The sequence below is a fragment of the Geotrypetes seraphini genome, chromosome 5 (assembly GCF_902459505.1).
Source record: "Geotrypetes seraphini chromosome 5, aGeoSer1.1, whole genome shotgun sequence".
Lineage (NCBI taxonomy): Eukaryota > Metazoa > Chordata > Amphibia > Gymnophiona > Dermophiidae > Geotrypetes > Geotrypetes seraphini.
In genome coordinates, this window is record NC_047088.1 from 262,398,789 (window position 1) to 262,423,316 (window position 24,528).

At 45.2% G+C, this 24,528-nt stretch overlaps 1 protein-coding gene across 4 annotated transcripts in view; it reads right to left on the reverse strand.

Moving 5' to 3' along the window:
• The window catches only part of TMBIM1 (transmembrane BAX inhibitor motif containing 1), a 69,877-nt gene extending 57,208 nt beyond the window's left edge, over nucleotides 1–12,669 (reverse strand). For 2 of the 4 annotated variants that reach the window (XM_033945560.1, XM_033945561.1), the window contains exon 1: nucleotides 12,241–12,420. The gene's annotated coding sequence lies outside the window, so the exon portion shown is untranslated. Of the gene's footprint in view, nucleotides 1–8,751; nucleotides 8,850–12,240; nucleotides 12,421–12,647 lie in introns of those variants that run through there. The other 2 variants (XM_033945563.1, XM_033945562.1) reach the window with 2 other exon arrangements.
• Nucleotides 12,670–24,528: the final 11,859 nt, after the last annotated feature.

The following is a 24,528-nucleotide window of genomic DNA, read 5'->3' on the forward strand; positions in this document are numbered from 1 at the left end:
GATAGTCTACAGTTCTAAATTTGATATGTACGGATTCCATATGATACTGCCTTTATGTAAACAAACTGGTTCCGACATTCATTCATTAGCGTCGTTGCTAGATTGACGAGAAGATTCACTTGCCACACTGTCCATAAGCCAGAAGTGTGATTTTTTTAAATAAAAATAATGATATTTCACAAAAAAAATCAATTTTTTGGCATCTGCAAGCCCTTTTTACCATAAAAATGTCGTCAAAACCACAAAAATTGGCCTACGATCCTTATGGTCCTGAAAGGGTTAAAACTACTAAGAGACATGATACACTATCAACCCCTAGAGCCCCCCAGCCCCTCCCCTCCCTCCGGACACACTCGCGGAATATTGGATCTGCATGATTAAAAGACAAATCGTTTAAAGGTAAACGTCTGGCTTTATGTGGTAAATTCTGGAGAAATGGGTCCCATACCCGTAGAAAGGCCTTTTTGCGCCGTGCAGAGAAACGAGCTTCCTTGGCCTCCAAAAGCAGCGATCGATTAAATTGATTCCACCAGAATCCTGTTGGAGAATCTTGTAACCAACCTTGCATCCGAGATATACACTGCCAGCTTTTCAGAGGGGCTAGGGAGAGCCCCCCCTGTGGGTTCTCCCTGTCCTCGACCCCTTTACCTACAGAGGCAGGGCCATCATTATCTCAGAGTAAGCTCTTTAAGGCAGGATCCTACATCCTCCTCTCTCAGGTTCTTGTGTATTTGATCTAATTTGGGCACTTTCCCATGCTCCCTGTGTACTTTTTTCCATGAACCAAAAGGGCACCTTGCCAAAACCACAGCACTCCCTGAAACCCTGCACTCTCCTGCCGAGACCAGAGCAAGATAATGGAAGGAGAATTGGTAAATAAAGCCAGAGACGACACGCTCACAGCAGAGACTATGAGGGAAACAGGCATCCAACCACCCACCCTGAATGCACATGTGCACAATCAGCCTTCATCCATTTTCAACTTCTCTTATTCACACCCACTTCTGTCCTCCCAATTCATCTACTTTTATCATTTTGTTGGGGGGAGGGGGAAGGGTTTAAATGCCATTAGATTAATTGCTGTGTTGAATTACTGTATTTTATGAAATTCAATAAAGACATTTAAACATTAAATGTGATTTCCCCCCTCCCCCCACCCTCCCACCTCTGTTGAAAACTGGACTAATCTCTTACAATTCAACCCACGGTCTTTATTCACCGAGGTTTCCACCTTGCCAAAAATGGGAATTCTCAAAGTGAAAGAGCCCCCTCCCTTTTATTAACCTCCCTCTATATGACGGCAAAACCAGACAGGAAAGGAATGGAAAACAAAGATAATAGTTATAAAGCTCTTGTATCGCTCTATGGTATGGCTGCACCTTGAATACTGTGTGAGGTTCTGGTCACCGTATCTCAGAAAAGATATAGTGGAATTAGAAAAGATACAGAGGACGACAACGAGAATGATGGGACAACTTCCCTATGAAGAGAGGCTAAAGCGGTTAGGGCTCTTTGGCTTGGGGATGATATAATAGAGGTCCTTAAAATACTGAATGGAGTGGAAAAGGTAGAAGTGAATCGCTTGTTTACTCTTTCCAAAAATACCAGGACTAGGGGGCATAACTGGAAAACAAATTAAAAAAATACGAAAATATTTCTTCACACAACGTGTAATTAAACTCTGGAATTTGTTCCTGGAGAATGTGGTGAAATCAGTTAGCTTAGCAGGGTTTAAAAAAGACTTCAATAATTTCCTTAAAGAGAAGTCCATAGGCCATTATTGAGATGGCTTGGGGAAATCCACTGCTTATTCCTAAGATAAGCAGCATAGAATCTGTCTTACTACTTGGGACCTGGGTTGGCCACTGTTGGAAACAGGATTCTGGGCTTGATGGACCTTCGGTCTGTCTCAGTACCGCAACTCTTATGTTCTTATATGAGCCAGGTCTAGGACAATCAAGCCATTGTGACATCACTGCCGAGGTTGGCTCTTAAGCATTGGTGGAATGGGGCTTTATGATGTCACAATCTCAACTCTGGAATGTTGCTGCTCTTTGGGTTTCTGCAGGTACTTGGGCCCTGGGTTGGCCACTGCTGGAAACAGGATACTGGGCTTGATGGACCTTCAATTCTTAGGTGAGCCAAGTAAAGGACAATCAAGCCATTGTGACATCACAACTGAGGTTGGCTCTTAGGCATTGGTGGAATGAGGCATTATGACATCATAATTTCAGCTGTGGAATGTTGCTACTCTTTGGGTTTCTGTCAGGTACTTGGGACCTGGGTTGGCCACTATTGGAAACAGGATACTTCAGTCTGTCCCAGTATGGCAAATCTTGTTTTATGACCTGCACAGATCAAGTATGGTTCAAACCTGAACAGAAATAAACCTGAAGCAAGTCAGATTTTTGATCACAGGCTCAGTAATTTTGATGGCTGTGTTGATAACTGGTGCAAAAGTCCGTCATTCCGGGGGGGGGGGGGGGGAATTCATCAAGGGGCACTAAATGAATTAGCGCCACTAAACGCTAAGTTGTCTGTAGGAATTTAATGGGCGTCTTCGCGTTTAGCATGTGCTAAATTGGTTAAAGCCCATTTGATGAATTCAGAAAACATAGGTGCTGGGGTGCGAACTTTAGGGTTAATGGGGGAAGGCAGTGAATGGCGTATTAACTCTTCATACATCCCTTCCTGCATAAGTGGAGGTCGTCAGAAGGTAAGATGGCAGCTGGCTTTGTCCGTAGAGAAGAAGAATATATTAGGAACCCCCAAAAATGGCCTTCTGACTCTGCTAATATAATCCATAGATTAACTATACACCAAGTGGAAAAAGTGTTTCTCTGGTTTAATGCAAATTCACTTCATGAATGCGCCCCCCCCCCCCCCCATATCCTAGCATTATTTGAAAAATTGAATGTTCCCTATTTAAACATTCAATACCGTTCATAATTTTATAAATGTTTCTATAACGGTTCTCTTGTCCCATTCCCCTCTTGTCGACCAATCCCTTAACTTCTCTCAACTTGTACTTCATTAATCTTTTGTAAACCGCATAGAACTTAATGGTACTGCGGTATATAAACTGTTATTATTATTTTCCCTCAATAATCTTTCCTCCCTGTTGAAGGGCCATAATCCTTTTGTTTCTCCTGACAGGGGAGTTTCTTCCAAACCCTTTACCATTCCCATGGCAAAACAGAAAAGGTTCAGAAAAGGGCAATGTGCGGTTTTGAGAATTTAAACCGCACACTGTACTCAGGGTGTGGTTGCACTGGGGATCTATAGTCTCACTTTTATTCTCCATTCCTTTTACAAAAATTTTTAAACCCAACTACCGTGTGTCCCCGAAAATAAGCCCTAGTTGCCGGCAGCAATAGCACTCCCTCCTCCCCCCCCCCGCCCGCCGACCCATCTCTCCCTCCCATCCAAACCGCGAGACTAAATGTACCTTATAACAAACCGGCAGCGTCGGCTGCAAGCTAGACAGGCTCCTTTGCGGCCTGGGCCATTACTCTGCTGCATCACTGATGACATCATCAGCAACACGGCAGAGGAACGGCCCAAGCCGTGAAGGAGCCTGTCTAGATTGCAGCCGACGCTGCCCTTTTGTTATAATGTACATTTAGTTATAATGTACATTTAGATGGGAGGGAGAAACAGTTCAGTGGGGGGGGATGCGCGTCAGGGATAGAAAGATGCTACATGGGGGATGGGAGGGATAGAAGCTGCAAGGGATGGGAGGGAAGGATGCACAAGGGATGGGTGAAAGGGGAGAAAAGATTTTGCACATGTGGGGGAGAGAAAGGAAATAGTAATAATTGGGGTGGAGGAGAGGAAGGGAGAGATGATCATGGTACAAGAAAAAAATAAGACCTCCCCGAAAGTAAGACCTAGTGCCTTTTTGGGGCCCAAAATTAATATAAGACAGTGTCTTCTTTTCGGGGAAACACGGTAGTAAGGTTTCCATACACTCCTTCTAGATCCCTGCGGTCATCTGATTAAAAGCTCTTTTCTGTACCTTCTGTACCTTCTCTAAAAATCATTGGCATAAGACGGGCAGAAAGTTTTTCAGTCGTCGCACCGCAGTTATGGAACTCACTGCCTGGATACATCAGATAAGAATCTGCACTAGACAGGTTTAACAGCTTCTTTACAAAGATGCTTTCGAAAATTAAAATCCGTTTCGCTGATTCCCTTTTTACTCATTTATTTAAGCATTCTCCTCCTTCCTTTCTTCCCCATCCTATTCTGTTACCCTTCAATGTCGCCCTTCTCTAAAATTTTGTAGTTTGACCCTCTGCCCTCTTGTTTTCTGTCTGTCTATAAATTTGTCCTTATACGTATAATTGTTTTTTGTTGCCCGGATTTTATTTTATTTGGAATTCGCTTTGAAATTAATATTATAAGCGGTTGCATCCAATTTTAATAAACATGAGACCTTCACTGCAGAGCCAAAATGTATCTTCAGTAGCTTTCCATACAACTTCTGTCGAAATCAGCCCCTAGAACAGGCCAAAAAAAAAACCTAGTTGGGGGTTCAAGTGATGAGTTCTGCTGATTAAGGATATGATGAAACTCCTGTAGGACAATTGCCAGTTCTTTTCTAGGTTTGGAGAGGGAGACAGGGTTATATACAGAAAGCAAGGGCCTAGAATCTTCTGTATACTAAGGCCAGATAAATCTGACCTCAGGGAAGCGATGGGGAAAAAAAGCAGAATGTCTCACGTCAGAGTCTAAAATGCTGTGGTCTTCCGGAGCACAAGGATGAGCGAGGAAGCTCCATAAGCACCCGGAAGGGACAATTGTTCCCAAAAATATTCCACGGGTGGGCAGAAGACACCCTTGTAAAAATAAGTGGGAAGGAAGTGTAGCAAAAGGAAAACCTTCTATGAAAACCATCTTAAGAACATAAGAATAGCCTTACTGGGTCAAACCTATGGTCCATCTAACCCAGTAGCCCATCCTCACAGAGCCTATCCAGGTCACTAGTACCTGGTCAAAACCCAAGGAATAGCAACATTCCATACAGAATCTCAAAGAATAGCAACATTCCGGAATCCCAGAGAGTAACAAGATTCTAGAACCCCAAACAGTAGCAACATTCCATGCAAAATCTCAAAGAACAGTAAGATTCTGGAATCCCAGAGAGTAACAAGACTCTAGAATCCCAAGAGTAGCAACATTCCAAAGAATAGCAAGATTCCGGAATCCCACAGAGTAACAAGATTCTAGAATCCCAAAGAGAAGCAACATTCCATACAGAATCTCAAAGAATAGCAAGATTCCGGAATCCCACAGAGTAACAAGATTCTAGAATCACAAAGAGAAGCAACATTCCATACAGAATCTCAAAGAATAGCAAGATTCCGGAATCCCACAGAGTAACAAGATTCTAGAATCCCAAAGAGAAGCAACATTCCATACAGAATCTCAAAGAATAGCAAGATTCCGGAATCCCACAGAGTAACAAGATTCTAGAATCCCAAAGAGTAGCAACATTCCATACAGAATCTCAAAGAATAGTAAGATTCCGGAATCTCAGAGAGTAACACGATTCTAGAATCCCAAAGAGTAGCAACATTCCATACAGAATCTCAAAGAATAGCAAGATTCCAGAATCCCACAGAGTAACAAGATTCTAGAATCCCAAAGAGTAGCAACATTCCATACAGAATCTCAAAGAATAGTAAGATTCCGGAATCTCAGAGAGTAACACGATTCTAGAATCCCAAAGAGTAGCAACATTCCATACAGAATCTCAAAGAATAGCAAGATTCCAGAATCCCACAGAGTAACAAGATTCTAGAATCACAAAGAGAAGCAACATTCCATACAGAATCTCAAAGAATAGCAAGATTCCGGAATCCCACAGAGTAACAAGATTCTAGAATCCCAAAGAGTAGCAACATTCCATACAGAATCTCAAAGAATAGTAAGATTCCGGAATCTCAGAGAGTAACACGATTCTAGAATCCCAAAGAGTAGCAACATTCCATACAGAATCTCAAAGAATAGCAAGATTCCAGAATCCCACAGAGTAACAAGATTCTAGAATCACAAAGAGAAGCAACATTCCATACAAAATCTCAAAGAATAGCAAGATTCCGGAATCCCACAGAGTAACAAGATTCTAGAATCCCAAAGAGTAGCAACATTCCATACAGAATCTCAAAGAATAGCAAGATTCCGGAATCTCAGAGAGTAATACGATTTTAGAATCCCAAAGAGAAGCAACATTCCATACAGAATCTCAAAGAATGGCAAGATTCCAGAATCCCAGAGATTAACAAGATTCTAGAATCCCAAAGAGTAGCAACATTTCATGCTACCGATCCAGGGCATCATATTGTAAACAAAAGCCAGTAGAAGAGAAGAGCAGAGAACAGTTTACTCTTGTTCAATTACTAAAAACTATCCCCCTTGGAGTAAAGAAAAAAAATGTTCAAGTATATCGTTCTCCACTGAAGGATCTTGGATTGGATTTAATGTCTTGATGTGCTGCAAATTACAGGAAGATATTACAACCTTACATAATAAAATGCAACAGTGTATCAAGCTTCTTGCCACATCATACTTTATATAATATATCAAGGCTATGCCTTTCAATAAAGTGCAACTCTTCTCCCTAACCCTCCTAAAGAGATTATAGCTTGGGACCAGCATCTCCTCTTCAGATCAGCTTTCCAGAAAGCTGCCTCTACCCCAGGGCTCTTAACTCAAGGGTTCTTGGACCTTGCAAGTCTTCCTGTTTACTGCCAGATTGCCTTGTCAGACCCCCCTCCCCCAGCGTGTTCATCTCCAATGGCTTCCTTCGTTTAGAACCGTCAGTGTATCAAATCATTTATTCACCATATGTAACTTCCACCCATCCACTTCCCCTCCCTGCGATCATTCACAAAGCCCATGAGCTCCACTTTCTCAGTCACACACACCAAACTCTCCTGCCCACACACATGCAAATCAGATACACAAGCTCTTCCCCTTCAAAATACACCCGTCACACATAAGGTTGAGTGTCTCGCAGCTATCGGCCACAGCTGCAGCACATCTGTCTGGTCTGTGTAGCTAAACTTACAAACTCCAAAACAGACCCCGGAGGCAGAAAAGTATCAAAACTTGGGTACCAGCCAACTATTTTAGCCATCTATTTCCTGCGTCTTGCATTTTTTAAATTTTATTTCTTGATTTCTTTTTTGCTTTCTCTGTGCGTTACTCTCCCCCCCCCCCCACCCCCCTTCTGTGATCACAGGCCATAGCTGTTTCTCCTGGGTCCCCCTGCAGTGAAGGCAGGACAGAGACAGGCTCTAGGTCAGGGGTGTCATGGCCTCTCCTCCAGGGCCGCAATCCAGTCGGGTTTTCAGGATTTCCCCAATGAGTATGCATGAGATCTATTTGCATGCACTGCTTTCATTGTATGCTAATAAGAACATAAGCAATGCCTCCGCTGGGTCAGACCTGAGGTCCATCGTGCCCAGCAATCCGCTCACGTTGCGGCCCAATAGGTCCAGGACCTGTGCAGTAATCCTCTATCTATACCCCTCTATCCCCTTTTCCAGCAGGAAATCGTCCAATCCTTTCTTGAACCCCAGTACTGTACTCTGCCCTATTACGCCCTCTGGAAGCGCATTCCAGGTGTCCACTAATAGATCTCATGCATTGGGGAAATCCTGAAAACCCGACTGGATTGCGGCCCTCCAGGAGGGACTTTGACACCCCTGCTCTAGGTAGATACCAAGTTTTTCAGCTGCAAGGAACAAACATCTGACCCACAAAATTCCACTTCTGTTTTCCTCACCCGCACCCGTACTCCGCATTTGTCCCATGGAAGCTCTCTCTCTCACACCCCCCAACATACTTCTCTGCCCCCACCCACCTCTTTTTTTTTCATGCTCCCAGTTCAGTCAGAACGAAGACTGCAATCCAGTGCTGTAAGCAACTACCTGAGAGGATCTGTGTCCCTAATTACAGACCCCCCTCCTCCCCCAATTCAGCCCCCACCCAAAGGCCACTAGCTGTGGCTCCCTCTGGAACCTGGCTAAGGCGGACCTCATGTCTGGCCTGACACCGGCCAGTTAGGAGCAGAACTCCCTTCCACAGCCAACCGTCCCCCCTTTTTCCATCTAAAGATCTCTCCCTGCTCTCACCCTCTCCCAGGCCCCCTAATCTCTGCTTCACACACCCAGCCATGACTCACAAATTCTTCCAGCTCACACAAGAGCAGGGTGTGTGCAGGGGAAGCTGAATGTGATCATCAAACAGCTACTGAAATCCCTCCTGTCCTCGCCCCCCTTCCAGCACTGGCATTACTTAAGAGCCCCCTCCTACTCCTCCCCACACGAAAGCCTGGCACAGGCCCATTTCTCCCAGTGGGCTTTACTGTGTCAGACCAGGCAGGCAGTGGGCAACAAGGTTGTGTGCCAAGAATTCTAAGCGGGGGGCGGGCAGGGGAGGGGGTGATATATGTGTCTAATCTGCTCACATTTCTGCAGGGGCCGGAGGAGGGAAGGTTGCCGTAGGTCAGCAGCCATTCAGGGGCGGGGAAGGAAGGAAAACTCCCAAATCCTGGGGGGAAAAAAATACTACAAACAATAATTCCAGAGGAGCCAGCACCGTCTCCTAATCCAGAGAGGTTCTGCTTTGCCAGAACTTCCCTATTACCGAGAGAACCTTCTGGCTTAAGACAGTAAACACCCTTAGCAAAGAGAAAGAAAATAAACTTGCTTTTCTGTTGCACCGAAATGCAAAACCAACCTTGCCTGAGAATACAGAAGAAACAAGATACCCCAAATGGCCGAAGTCCCAGAACCAGATCCCTCGACCGGGCAAACGTCACACAGAGATCACTACGAACAACAGTACAACAAAGTCTCTAAATGGAGAGTTCTCGCCTAGCCAGGCAGGTTTCCAAGACATTCACAATGAATATGCGTGAGAGAGATTTGCATACAATGGAGAGAGTGTGGAGGACAGGAATTTACCCAGAAGTTGATCGAGCTGAAAATGTCACTCTTTTCCTCACTGGCACTGTACAACACAACACCAGAGCCTGCCTGGCAGGCCTGGGCTGGCACTGGACTCTCTGTGCCAGCCAGGCATTACCTGGGACCGGTGCCAATAGCACAGACCTTAAGAAAACCAAGAATTACAAACAACAAAAAAAGAAATCGGTCTTCTTAATAGAGCCGAATGTCAGAGTGAATTATTTTTCGTGAGAAGATTTCATCAAAACCTCATTTCCCTGTTAATTAATTCCAGTAGACCTGTTGGGACAGATTACTTCCCATTCCCATGTTCTCTCTCTGCAGTACGCCACAGAGTAGCTGGTTTTAAGAAAGGTTTGGACAATTTCCTGGAGGAAAAGTCCATAGTCTGTTATTGAGAAAGACACGGGGGAAGCCTCTGCTTGCCCTGGATCGGTAGCATGGAATGTTGCTACTCTTTGGGATTCTAGAATCTTGTTACTCTCTGGGATTCCGGAATCTTGCTATTCTTTGAGATTCTGTATGGAATGTTGCTACTCCTTGGGTTTTGGCCAGGACCTGGACCTGGAGGGGGCCTTAGGCACACCCTCCATAATCCTTTTTTTTACCTTGCTTAAACTACCCCACCCTGTCACTATAAAGTGAAGTTACTTACCTGTAACAGAGGTTCTCCAGGTCAGAAGAATCAGTCAGCCACCCTTGGTGACGTCATCCGACGTGCCCAAAGCGGATTTGCTCTCCTAGAGCTCAGAGGAAGGCTTTGGTAGCCCCCTCTGAGCATGTGCTAGTCCCCCTATATAAGCCCATGGCACTTTGTGCTTCAGTAGTCCTTAGCTATGGCTCTCAGTGGCATTCAGCAGCAGCATCCGTCTAGGGAGGAGGATGGGATAGTGTGGCTGACTGATCCTTCGTTACTTGATCTGTTTCAGATGGGGAGTAGACGCTTTCCTGGTATGGTGAGTGGGCCCCCTTTGAGGGGGTTGCTGTGGTCTGGCAAGGTGCTAGATCTGGTTCTTCCAATGTGGGTGGAGCCACTGAAGGGATGCTGGGTGCCCCCGCGGGAATCACCAGTTGTGAGATGAGACTATCGAACAGGTCCCTTAGCTGCTGATATTGTGAAGGTATGGCCGAGGGCCCCTCGTGGTCAGCCTGGGATGTGCGCTTACATGGGTGGTCTCGTCCAGGCTGAATCACTGCAGGTGTGAATGAAGAAACGAGGGTCATATTATGGAGGGAAGAACATGGCCCTGGTGCCACTCGGTATAAGAACATAAGAACAGCCTTACTGGGTCAGACCAATGGTCCATCAAGACCAGTAGCTCATTCTCATGGTGGCCAATCTAGGTCCCTAGTACCTGGCCAAAACCCAAGGAGTAGCAACATTCCATACAGAATGTCAAAGAATAGCAAGATTCTGGAATCCCAAAGAGTAGCAACATTCCATACAGACTCTCAAAGAATAGCAAGATTCCGGAATCCCAGAGAGTAACAAGATTCTAGAATCCCAAAGAGTAGCATCATTCCATGCAGAATCTCAAAGAATAACAAGATTCCGGAATCCCAGAGAGTAACAAGATTCTAGAACCCCAAAGAGTAGCAACATTCCATACAGAATCTCAAAGAATAGCAAGATTCCGGAATCCCAGAGAGTAACAAGATTCTAGAACCCCAAAGAGTAGCAACATTCCATACAGAATCTCAAGGAATAGCAAGATTCCGGAATCCCAGAGAGTAACAAGATTCTAGAACCACAAAGAGTAGCAACATTCCATGCTACTGATCCAGGGCAAGCAGAGGCTTCCCCCACGGACTTTTCCAAAGGCAGTATATCAAATTTATTAAGTCAAATCAAGGGGCTCATTTTCAAAGCACCATAGGTTACTACGATACTTTATGTGTCTAAGTCAGGGGTGTCCAATGTCGGTCCTCGAGGGCCGCAATCCAGTCGGGTTTTCAGGATTTCCCCAATGAATATGCATTGAAAGCAGTGCATGCAAATAGATCTCATGCATATTCATTGGGGAAATCCTGAAAACCCGACTGGATTGCGGCCCTCGAGGACCGACATTGGACACCCCTGGTCTAAGTGCTTTGAAAATGAGCCCTGAAATCACTTAAGAGCTCTTTCATTTGGGAATGATTTTTCTATTTGGAAGTGGTGTCTTTCTTATCGGCTCTGCTTAGAGATCCAATGGCCAGGGCAGGATTAATTCATCGAGGGCCCCTAGGCACACAAGTACACTGGGCCCCCCTGCCCCGCCCCACCCCACCCTGCGCCCAAGCGGAAACAGGAAGCTTCCTCAGAGGGAAGCTTTGGGCAAGCAGCACCGCTTGCACAATTACAGTTCCCGTTGCCTTTCTTACCCGCGTTGCTTGCTTGTCTTACTTTCCGTCGATGGGGGGGGAGGAGGGGGGCCCGCGTGGCCGATCGATGCTGGAGGGGCCCATCGCCGTTTGGAAAAAAACAATGTTGATGCCCTCCTTCATCGGGCCTCCCTGACCATTTCGGGCCCTAGGCACGTGCCTACTTGGCCTATTGGCTAATCCTGCCCTCTGTCTACTCTGGCTGGGTACCAAGGAGCCCAGAGGGTGAATGAAGCTTTTGCCGCTTCTCCTGCCTTCTGTCCCTGCAAGGTGGTATGTGGTGGCCAGGCCACTGGGCGGGTCTCGCTGTGATCAGTGGCTGGACTGATTCTTCCTTCCCTCAGCTCTGTCTGTGCTAGGGATGGGTGCTTTTGATTAAATTAATAAAGATGCCCCCCCCCCCCCTTATCCCTTTATATCACCTGGACCCAAGGCCCTAGCCAACCTAACAATTGCCCTAGGGCAAGATAGGGAAACTCTTATGTCATTTTGTGCCAGGGGCATTGACTTAAGGATGTTTTGAAAGTCAGTAGCCCAGACAGCCATTGGGGGAGGGGAGAGAGGAGAGCTGGGAGGGGGAGGGGGAGGCTGTAGCAGTGAAAGAAAAATCACTCCAGGAATAGGGGCCAAGTTTTCAAAATAATAGAGGGGGAGGGGATGCTAAACTCAAAACAAAGTGTCCCTCGTGAGACCCAGAGAAGGATTCAGGGGTGATCCAGCACCCGCAGAGAAGACCCCAGCTAGATCCACCTCTGCACTCCCGTCCCAGATCAGATTGAACCGAAAACATTCCTAAACCTCAAAGAAGAGCCAGACTAGAGTTCTCTAGGCTAAGTCCAGCCAGGACGCTGGTTTACAGGACTGGGAAAGAATCGGGGGAGGGGAAGCTCCTTACCTGGGGGGCCGAGTGCTGCCTCCTCCGCTCCCTCCCGGAGCCCCGATCGCCGCTTTCAGCGGTTTGGGCAATGAGCCTCCCGCTCTGCTCAGCTGATCCCCGAGCACCACCCAGTTCCCTCCGTGGCAGGGACGCCTGCTGCCCCCTGGTGGCCCTGCGCTGTCATTGCACGCAGCTCTGCAAAAGAGGAAGGGCAACCCTTCTCGATCTTACGGGTCCCTTTCCACCCCCTCCCCCCCTGCCGCGAGATCATCCCCAATCGTGCTGATGCCACCACCCCCCCCCCCCACACTCATTTACTCCTCTCTGGAAGCCTGCGCTCGAATGGGCTTCGTTGGGCAGGGGCAGCTTGTGCCACCCCCATGGATTTCTCTCCTTCTTCAGATCCGGGGGGGGGGGGGGCTCACCTTTTGGGAGGGACAGTTTCTGCCTCCTCTGCTGGAAGGGAACCAGGTGCAACCTTTTCTCCCAAAGCAAGGAAAGGATATAAGACTAGGTGCAGATAGGGAAAAACCACAATGGGCAATGGTAGGGCCGTGTGCCCCCCCCCCCCTTTCTGGCTGGAGCTCTTATATCATACACACACCCTCTGCAATCTCTGGCCTGTACCTTTTTCCCACTATTGTATCTTTGTATTAGCTTTCATTTTTTTTTTTTTTCATGAACTAGCAGATTGCCCAGTGTTGTCTGGGTATTTATTTATCCCGGGTATTTATTTGTTTCCTGAACATCTTCATTTTTAGCAGCAGTTGGCCTTAAACGGCATCATGATTGTCAGTATTCATCTCAGCGAGCCCGAAAACTATGGTTTAGCCACTAACATCTGTCGTTTACGATTATTTTTACATGTCGCCCGCTTCCCACCCCCACGGTATTATTTCCCAGATAGTGGTTGAAATCTGTCCATGCGATTCAGAGTTATGCTGCGAAAACGTATGGATTAGACCAGTGTTTCGCAAACTGTGTGCCGCCTGAGATTTCTGGTGTGCCACGACACACTGGCGAGCAGGAGAGTCATCCACGCTGGCTGCCTGCCGACAGGACGTCCCTCTCGCGGCGAGAGGCACGTCCTGTACGAAGTCAGCCGGCGCAGCTGACTCTCCTCCTGGCCGGCATCTCTCCTCTTCTCCCCACCTGCATCTCCTGGATCCCTGTAATGGCAGGGTCGTGGCCAGATGGGCCTCCGCGCATGCGTGGACATCACGCATGCTTCAGGTTGAGAGGGGATCCTTTCCTGGGATCAGCTAGTAAAGATGCCTATGATCCTTAAAATAATAAAATTAAAGGAGGAGCCAATCCTTCCTATTGTAGTTACCTCAGTGACACCCTGGTACCATCATTTTTGACTCCCCCGGCCCATCATTTTTATGCCCCTCCCCCTCCGCCCTTGGCTTGTGATGCCACCAGACAGCATTCTCAGCCATTGGTTGCAGCGCCCAGGCAAGGTCGACCAATGGCTGAGAACGTTGTCCGGTGGCATCACGAAGGGGGTGGGATACAGCCAGATTGGGAGGGCGCCGCTCCCGCCGGCTTCTTAGCCTTTTTCTTGGCCGCGGGGGTGGACGGGCAGCCACGCTGAAGTGCAAGTCTCAGGAGGAACACCCCTGCCCCGCCCTTGATATACCACTGACTTACCTTATATTCTCCTATCCATTTCAAAGACTGTATTTCATCCCCCCCCCCCCCGACATGTGTCCATATGGTCTGTCTTTGTTTATGTCTTAAGTTATATTACCCCATTAATTTTAAATTGTATCTTTTTCTTATTGTGCACTGCTTAGATAATTATTTTAAGCCAGGGGTGTCAAAGTCTCTCCTCGAGGGCCGCAATCCAGTCAGGTTTTCAGGATTTCCCCAATGAATATGCATGATCTCTATTTGCATGCACTGCTTTCATTGTATGCTAATAGGTCTCATGCATATTCATTGGGGAAATCCTGAAAACCCGACTGGATTGTGGCCCTCGAGGAGGGGCTTTGACACCCCTGTTTTAAGCTGTAAATCAAATTTTAAATAAACTTGGAAATTTGGGGTCCTTTCTATATTAATTCCTGTAAACCGTGTCAAGCTCCACTTCTGTGGAGATGATGCGGTATACAAACTTAAGGTTTAGTTTAGTTTAGTTTAGTTTACTAAGACACACTAGCCATTTTTGCGCGTACTAAACGCTAACGCGTCCATTATCTCCTATGGATGCGTTAGCATTTAGCGCCTTCAAAACGGCTAGCGCTCCTTAGCAAAAGGCCCCCTTAGTGTCAGAGGTTTGAAGATCCTCTGGTTTAGGGTCTGAACAGGGTTGCTCAGAGAAGGCCTGTGGGTTCCCGTATCTCCAGTCGTCCCCATCATGGGGTTCCCATGCTGATGAGCTGACTTTGGTGGGAACTTCAGCTCCAGAGGTAAAGGTTCAGCCCCATTAGAGAAAATAATAAAAGAAATGGGACAACTTCCCTATGAGGAGAGGCTAAAGCGGTGAGGGCTCCTCAGCTTGAAGGAGAGACGTCCTCAACTACCACGACCCCATCTCCCCAGCCCTCCGCGAAGAGCACTGGCTTCCAATTAACCAACGCTGCGCATTCAAGGCCTTGGTAATAGCGCATAAAAGAATTTACGCCATCACTCCATCCTACATAGAATCCAAGCTAACCCTGTACACCCCTACCCGCCCCCTATGCTCGGAAATGGAGAAATGCCTATGCATCCCCCCAGGAAGGTCCCTCCTATCAGAAACCACCCGCAAACGCTCCTACAGCCACTTCATCCCCCAACTCTGGAACCAACTCCCCCCATAAGTCAGATTACAAAACTCATTGATGACCTTCCAGAAAGCGGTAAAGACCCTCCTCTTCAACTAAAATTACAACTGCGATCTACCCCTTAAACTCCCCTTTCCTTCCTTCCTCCCTCCTCCTTCCTGAACCTCTATTTAAATTACTGTATAGTCCATTCTTAACCTGTACTTAAATTGCTGTATAATCCTCGTACTTGAACTACTGTATAATCGCTGTACTGTCCAAATATACTCCACTGTGAATGTTTGCTTGTAAGTCGTTCTGAGCTACCGGGAGGACGGGATAAAAATCAAAATAAATAAATAAAATAAATATGATAGAGGTCTGTAAAATAATGAGTAAAGTGGAAAGAGTAGATGTGAATCGTTTGTTTACTCTTTCCAAAAATACTAGGACCAGGGGACATGCGATGAAGCTACTAAGTAGTAGATTTAAAACAAACCGAAAAAATACTTCTTCACACAACGTGTAATTAAATTCTAGAATTTGTTGCTGGAGAATGTGTTGAAATCAGTTGGCTTAGCAGGGTTTAAAAAGGGTTTGGATAATTTGCTAAAAGTGAAGTCCATAGGCCATTATTGAGATGGGGGAAATCCACTGCCTATACCTAGGATAAGCAGCATAAAATCAGTTTTACTACTTGGGATCTAGCTAGGTACTTGGGACCTGGATTGGCCACTGTTGGAAACAAGATACAGTGGTACCTCGGAATCCGAACGCCCCAGAACTCGAACGATTTGGAATCTGAACTTTTTTTTTAATGCTGCTTTGGAATCCGAACTGCAAACAGTGCTCAGCCCAAAGCTTCCCCTCTGACGCAGCTTCCTGTTTCTGCCTGGGAGGGAAGCTTTGGGCTGAACACCACTTGCAGCTGCCGTTGCCGATCTTGCTGTCTTGCTGCTGGGGATCCCGATCTTGCTGCCTCTGCTTCTGGGGGTCCCGATCTTGCTGTTTCTGCCAGGTAGGCCCGATCTTGCAGAGTTTGTGGGACCAAGGAACGGATTAATCCAGTTTCTATTCTTTTCAATGGGAAAAATTGTCTTGGAACTCGAACAGGGTTCTGGAACGGATTAAGTTCAGATTCCAAGGTACCACTGTACTAGTTTTGATGGAAATTCTGTCTGTCCCAGTATGGCAGCTCATGGGTTCTTATGTGAATCAAGTATAGGATAATCAAGCCATTGTGACATCACTGAGGAGGCTGACTCTTAGGCAATGGTGGAATTAAGCATTATTACATTACATTACATTAGGGATTTCTATTCCGCCATTACCTTGCGGTTCAAGGCGGATTACAAAAGGTTAATTAAAAAAGTAGAGTTACAATGATTAGCTAGAGAGGTAAGTTGTAGATCTTATAAACATTTAACGTGTTGTTGTGGGTGAGGTGGTTTGTAAAAGAATTAATAGGTGGTCACAGTGGAGGTTCTTTTGTTATTATTAGTGCGGTAATGGGTAGATCTAATGTCAGTTTTAGAGTTACTAGGAGGTCGTGATGTTATTGCTGCTTCAGGAATTTCTTGAAAAGTATGGTTTTTATTTCTTTTCTGAACGTCCTATAGTCTGGGGTGGTCATCAGAAGGTTGGAGATCTGGTTGTCCAGTCTTGCGGCTCGAGTGGCTAGGAGGCCGTCGTGTAGTTTTGTTCTTTTGACTTCCTTGATTGGGGGGGGGTATGAATGGGGAGTGCGTTTTTCTGTGTCTGGTAGTGGGTGCTTGGATGAGGCGATTGTTCAAGTATGATGGGCTGTCTCCGTGTAGGGTTTTAAATAATATGCAGTAGAATTTGAATTGGATTCTTTCTTGGATTGGAAGCCAATGTGAGTTGATGAAGGCTTCAGTGATGTGATCATGTTTTCTCAATGAATAGATGAGTCTCAAAGCTGTATTTTGGATTGTTTGGAGTTGTCTAATCGTTGTTGCAGGGCAAGGAAGGAAGAGGATGTTGCAGTAGTCCAATATACCTAGTATTAGGGATTGCACTATAAGTTGAATTGTGTTCTTTCAAAGAATTTTCGGACTTGTCTCAGATTTCTCATGATTGCGAATGATTTCTGAATTGTTTTATTTATTTGCGGTTGCATAGTGCCGCGTCTGTCTATGGTCATGCCAAGAAGTTTTATGGTGGTTTGGATGGGGTATTTGATTGCGTTTATATCTAGGTTGATTGTGGTTTGGACCTTGTCATTTTCGAGAAGGATGAATTTGGTTTTGTCTTGGTTGAGTTTAAGTTTGTGGTTTTTCATCCAGGTTGTGACTGTTTCAAGTGTTTGGTGAAGTTTGTCTGTCATGGTAGGTTTAGAATGATCGTATGGGATGAGGATGGTGATGTCATCGGCATAACTATAGGTGGTTATGCCTAGATTGTCCAGATGCATTCCTAGAGAAGCAGTGTAGAGGTTGAAGAGGGTAGGGGATAGTGGAGATCCTTGTGGTACGCCGCAGGGGTTTGACCAGGATTCTGACTTTTCTTTGTTTGATTTTACACTGTAGGTTCTGAGTTTTAGGAATCCTTCAAACCAAGAGTATACTTTATCTGAGATGCCTATTGCGTCTAAGATCTGTAGAAGGATGTTGTGATCCACTAAGTCGAATGCCGCAGTTAGGTCTAGTTGTATGAGCAGCATTTTTTTCCCTGTACTAAGGTGTTGTCTGACGGTATCCATAAGGGAGCCTAGTAGTGTCTCTGTACTGAAGTTTGTTCTGAATCCTGATTGCATGGGGTGGAGTAGGTTGTGGTCATCTATGTAATTGGTGAGGAGTTTGGCTACTAGGCCTTCTATAATTTTGACATATAGCGGAATTGAGGCTATAGGTCTAAAGTTAGATGGGTGGTTTTGTGGTGCTTTTGGGTCTTTTTGGATTGGGGTGATGATGATTTCCCTGAGGTCGGCAGGGAATGTGCCTTCTGTGAGCGTTAATTGAATCCATTGTAGAATTATGGTGCGGAATTTTACACTAGAGGTGGTAAGGAGATATGAGGGGCAGTGGTTGAGGTCACAGGAGGCATGACTGTATTTTTTGTATAATTTGTTGAATTCTGACCATTGTATGTTGGGGAATTGAGTCCAAATTCTGTCTGCAGCAGTTGCCTCTTTTCCTGAAGGGTGGATTGTGATTGTGTTTTGATGGGATGGGTTAGTGATGAGAGTGGCTCTGGCGTTTGTAATTTTGTTCTTGAAGTGTTCTGCTAAGAGGGTGGGTGATGGTGGAGGGGTGTTCGTGGTGGTTGTGTATGGTTTGGTGTCTGTTAGTTCTTTCAGGATTTGGAATATTTTTTTGGAATCTTGGGTTTCCGTGCCTATGAGATTAGTATAGTAGTTTTTCCTCTTATCCCTTAGTAGATTTTTGTATTGTTTGTTGATTTTTTTCCAGTCGATTTTTGTTTGATCTTGGTTCTTTTTTCTCCATTTTCTTTCTAATCTTCTACACTGTCTTTTGAGTTGGAGCAATTCATTATCAAACCATTGGTCTGATTTCCTGCTGGTTCTGGTTTTGGTTTGTAGGGGGGCCAGATCATCAAGGATGTTGGTGGACACTTTTTTCCAGTGGGAGATGAAGTTTTTTGGGTCGCAGTCTTGGATAGTTTCGTCTACAGTTGACCAAAAAATGATTGGGTCGATATGTTTGCGTGTGGTATATGTGGTTTTTTTAGCTTGATGTGTGTGTTTGGTCTTGGTCCAGTTGATGTTGAAGTTGTATGTGTAGTGGTCTGACCATAGGGATGGAGACCATGTTCCGTTAGGAGTTTGGATTGCTGGATTGGATGGTTGGTGAGTCATGAATGCAGCAATGTCCAGTTGATGACCTTTTTCATGGGTGGTTTGTGGGTTTAGGATCTGGAAGGATAAGGCATTGAGGAAGGATAGACAGTTATTTGCTGGTGTGGAGGTTGTGTCTTCTAGGTGTAGGTTTAGGTCTCCTAGGATGAGGTTATATTCTGCTGTTAATGAGTTTTGGTAGATGAAGTTTTCAAATTCAGGTCTCACTGTGGTCCAGTTTCCTGGTGTTATGTAGCAGAGTAAGCAGTTTAGTGAGTTTTTTAGTGTTGGGTTTGTGAGGTGACACGCTAGGAAATCCATTTGCGGAGTGGATGTTTTTTCAAGTATGTTTAGAGTTAGGGAGTTCTTGATTATTATTGCTAGTCCTCCTCCTCTTTTTTTTTCTCTGCAGGTTACTGTTATTTTGTATCCCGGCGGGCAAACTTCTTTTATTCTAGGGTCTGTGTCTGAGGTTAACCAGGTTTCAGTGAGGAATAGGCAGTCAAGTTTTTCTGTTTTTATCCAATTTTTTATGTTTTCTGTTTTGGGTCCTAGTGCTCTGATGTTAACATAGGCACATGTGAGGGAGGTCGTGTCAGTCTGGGGTATGTGAGTTGTTTCCGGGTATATGAGTGTTGTGGGAGATGGATGAGATTTTGTTTTCGGAAGTGTTGATCTTCTTCTCCAGGTAACAGTGACATCATATTCTTAGCTCTGGAATGTTGCTACTCTGGAATGTTTCTGCCAGGTACTTGGGACCTGGGTTGGCCACTGTTGGAAACAGGAGACTGGGCTTGATGGACCTTCGGTCTGTCCCAATATGACAATTCTTATGTCTTATATGAGCCAAGTATAGGACAATGAAGCCATTGTGACATCACTGATGAGGTTGGCTCTTAGGTATTGGTGGAATGAGGCATTATGACATCACAATCTGAGCCCTAGATTGTTGCTACTCTTTGGGTTTCTGCCAGGTACTTGGGACCCGGGTTGGCCATTCTTGGAATTCTTATGTTCTCATGTTGTTAATTTACTGCATCAGCAGTAAATTCCTTAAGCAACCGGTTAATATGCTAATCACAATAAGATGATTGTTGCAGTTGATTTTCAGTGTAGCATCGATTTATTCTTATTTTTTGTACAGTGTTATCCTTGCTACTTTGGAAGTAACAGCTGCACCTACAAAATGAGAGCTAAACCCGAGACTGCTGTGACCTAAACACACTTGTAACGTGACAAAAGTCAGTCTCTTAACACCTTCAAACTGCTAATCATTCTTACAAATGCTGTAGGCCTTGTGCTCGATGCAACATGTGAAATTTCCCAATAAAGTAACAGTCTCAGCAATAATTGGATGGTCACCCTTGGTGGATTTGAAAGAGCTGACACAAGCAAAGATTTGCTCCCAGCTCTGAGGTGGGGTTAATTCAGTGATTTCTCCCCTACCTCTGCTGATGTGGCCTACGGCGCCTTTCGGTAAGTAATTAAAACCGAACTGTTTGACAGATTCATCTCCTAAACAGAAGCCTCCTTACTTACAAAGTTATATTTTCTCTCTGTCTATTTCTCATGTAATAATAATAATAATAATAACTTTATTTTTGTATACCGCAATACCACAAAACAGTTCAGAGCGGTTTACAGGTTAAGAGACTGTACATTTACAGCGAAGTTACAACATATCAGAAAACAGTTCAGGGCAATTTATGCAATGAAGGTGCAGAGAATTAGTTAACAAGTGTATGGTATAAACCAGTGACAATTACAAAATGATCTAATAGCTGTTGCAAGGGGGGCTGCCAACCGGGGAAGAGGGGAGGAAGGGTAGGGAGGGAGGCGAGGTTGGGATTATTAGTTTGGTAGGGAGGGCGGGGGTTAGAGGAATTTATCAAAGAGGTAAGATTTGAGAGATTCCCTGAAGGATTGATAAGTTGGGGCAAGAGAGATGAGGGTGGACAAGCAGTCATTCCATTTGCCAGCTTGGAAAGAGAGGGTCTTGTCGAAGAATCTTTTGTAGATGCATCCTTTTGGGGAGGGGTAGGCAAACAGGTGGGCATTGCGTGTATGGTTAGAGCCTGGGAAGGCAAAGTGGCGTGACAGATATATCGGGACTGAGCCAGTTAAGGTTTTGAAGCAGAGGCAGGCAAATTTGAAGATGATCCTTGCTTCGAACGGTAGCCAATGAAGTTTTCTATAGAAAGGGCTGATATGGTCTGACTTTTTGAGGCCGTAGATGAGGCGGACGGCGGTGTTCTGGATGAGTCTTAGTCGTTTAATGGTTTTCTTGTAGGAGCCCAGATATATGATGTTGCAGTAGTCCAGGGAGTTTAGGATTAGGGATTGGACCAGCAATCTGAAGGTGGGGAAGTCAAAGTAATGTTTGATGGAACGGAGTTTCCAAAGGGTGGAAAAGCATTTTTTGACCTGGGCATTAGTGTGGTCTTCCAAAGTGAGGCATCGGTCCAAGATGACTCCGAGGATTTTTATAGTGGAGTTGATTGGATACGTTAAACCATTAAGTTGCAGGTTGGTGGACGTTAGTTTGTGGTTGGGACTTGCAAGGAAGAACTTAGTTTTTTCTGGGTTAAGTTTCAGTTTGAAGCGTGTGGTCCAGTTTTCTACCATGGTGAGGACAGTTGAGATGTATTGTTCTGTCTCATGTGACAGTGAGGTGATGGGTATGATGATTGTAATGTCATCTGCGTAAATATAGGATTTCAGGTTACGGTTCGATAACATGTGTCCCAGTGATGCCATGTAGATATTGAATAGTGACGGGGATAGGGGGGAGCCTTGGGGGACTCCGCAGGGGTTGCTCCAGGTATGGGAGAAGGTTCCGTCATTATGGACTTGGTAGGTTCGGTTTTTTAGGAAGCCTGTGAGCCAGGTTAGTACTTGTCCGGAAATGCCAATGGAGTCGAGGCAACTAATCAGAATGTCATGGTCTACTAGGTCGAAGGCACTGCTGAGGTCAAACTGGAGTAACAGTGCGCTGTTTCCCAGTGAGAATGGTTGGAGGAGGTGATTGGTTAGTGAGGCTAGAACTGTTTCCGTGCTGTAATTGGTGCGGAATCCAGACTGGGAGTCGTGTAATATGTTGTTCCCTCACTTTCTGCATTCCACAATTCGCTGATTGTCCAGCTTCATTCCTTGGGTTGCATACATGAGACCTATATTACATACTTAAGATTCATATTTTCCTTTTATCTATTTCTCGCGTAATATGTTGTTCCCTCACTTCTTGCATTCTGTAATTTGCTGGTTGTCCAGCCTTCTTCGATGTGAACCGCCTAGAAGTCATTTGACTATGGCGGTATAGAAGAATAAAGTTATTATTATATTATTATTATTATTCTCAAATCCTCCAACAGCCCCTCAACTCAGACAGTCACAGCCACTGAGGTCTCCAGGGAGCTTCATCGGCAGTATGCCTGATTCTTTGTTGGGTTATGCAGTAAGTGCTATCACAGCTTGCAGATGCATGATGGGAAATTTTTATTTTTTTTATATTAAGAGCACATTAAGGTTATATGTCTGTTACTATTAAGGACAGAAAAATATCAGGTTTGTAAAAGCATTTTCATGTCAGCATTGAATCCTTGTTGAAAAATTGTGGGGTATAAACTAGGGTTATCACATGGCTTCAGAAAAAGGAGCCATATGGTAACCTTATATAAGACCTCGTAGTCTAGTATAGTGTCAATTTTGTGGTAACAGGGCTGACAACAGTTGCCCATCCAGTCCCCTTGGTCATCTCTGTCCACACTGGTCAATTGTCCCTGTAAATAACTGAGTACCTCAGGGATTTGTACTAGACCAGTGTTGTAAAGGAAGCAATGAATGAGTTAAAGACAATTAACATTGAATGACAGTAAATGACCACAGATAAAGCCCACAATGATCCATCCGGTCTGACCAGCAGGGATTTTTCCATAGTGGCTAGATGTGTTTACCCAATGGTAGTGAATGATTCTGAAGCTCACCTCTTCCAGGTAGCATCACTGCCTTTTGGGGCTGTACCTGCCTTATATTCATAGATGCAAAACACAACCAGATAATGAGAAATTACGGGAAGGTCTTGTTGGACTGCAAGACTGCCATCTACATGGCATTTGAAATGTAATGTGGACAATGCAGAGCAGGCCTGAACAACTTCAGCCCTCGCCAAATGAATATGCATACAATGGAAGCAGTGCAGGCAAATAGATCTCATGCAAATTAATGGAAATCCTGAAAACCCGACTGGATTCGGCCCTCGGGGACCAGAGTTGTGCAGGCCTGATGTAGAGTGACCACCAGAAAACAGCCTAAATATAACGTGGCTAACACATTTTAATTTTCTGCTCAGTGTGTGGCGGTGGCCAAGAAACCAGACAGACAGACGATATGTTGAAGAGGGATGATGGGTAAAAGCCAGAAGAGACTCTCCCTCCCACGACTAAGGTTTTCTGAGAGGCCTGATAGGAGAGGAGACGCTGGGGGAGGAGATGCAGAAAGATCGTCTAAAACTCCGGATGTAGCTGGACTTACGGGAAGTAATTGTAAAAAGGTTCACACAAAATTATCCCCCCTCCCCCCACTATGCTTTGTACCTTTTTGGGACTCTACTGTATAAGCAGAGTTTGAGCATCTCCTTCGGAGCTGGAGTAAAAGTCCACAGTTTCACTCCAATTGCGACTGTGCTCTTATATAAAGACACTTGGGCATCTAGATGAAGCTTCTTCCATGACAAGATATCAAAGATACGAGAATCCTTAGACTTAGAAGCCAAAGCTCTGCCAAGCATCCCGAAAACTATACAAAACAACAACCTATATAATATAGAAACTCTCAACAGCTTAAAACCAGTTTCCATTGACGACCTAAAAAGTACAATAGTCTCCTTACACCCCACAACCTCAGTCCTAGACCCATGCCCATCCACTACTCTTCGAGCTACCAACGAATACTTCCTGAACTCTATTTTACCCCTAATTAACAAGGCCCTACAACCAGGCATAATACCACAGAGCTGGAAATCCGCTGTAGTAAGACCATTCCTTAAAAAACCTGCTATGGACCCAGATAATCCAAGCAGCTATAGACCAGTCTCAAATCTGCCATTTGTCTCAAAAATACTAGAAAAGATAGTGCTCACACAACTACGAGACTTCATGGAAACAAACACCACCCTCTCCAATCAGGATTCAGGAAGCACCACAGCACAGAAACCATGCTTCTAGACATCATGGATGACTGCAGGAAAATCCTTGATGAGGGAAAAGATGCAGACCTACTAGACCTGAGCGCAGCCTTCGATACTATTGATCACTCGCTTCTCCTATCCAGACTCCTTGATGAGGGAAAAGACGCACTGCTGGTCCTACTAGATCTGAGCACAGCCTTCGATACTATCGATCATTCTCCTCCTATCCAGACTACACTTGGTCGGAATCCATGACGTCACACTGGCATGGTTCTCCTCCTTCTTGAATGAATGGTCTCAGAAAGTACTACTGGAGCCCTCCTTATCAGAACCAAAACCTCTATGCTACGGAGCGCCCCAGGGTGCATTACTATGACCACTTCTCTTCAACCTATATGTCAAACCAGTACTTGACATCGCAGAAAAATACCAAATCAAAATCCACTCGTAAGCAGATGACATACAATTTTACCTCCCCCTAGGTCAACACCGAGATGCACAACTAAAAAAACTTCACTGCTGCCTAACAGAAATAAAAAAACTGGATGACTGCA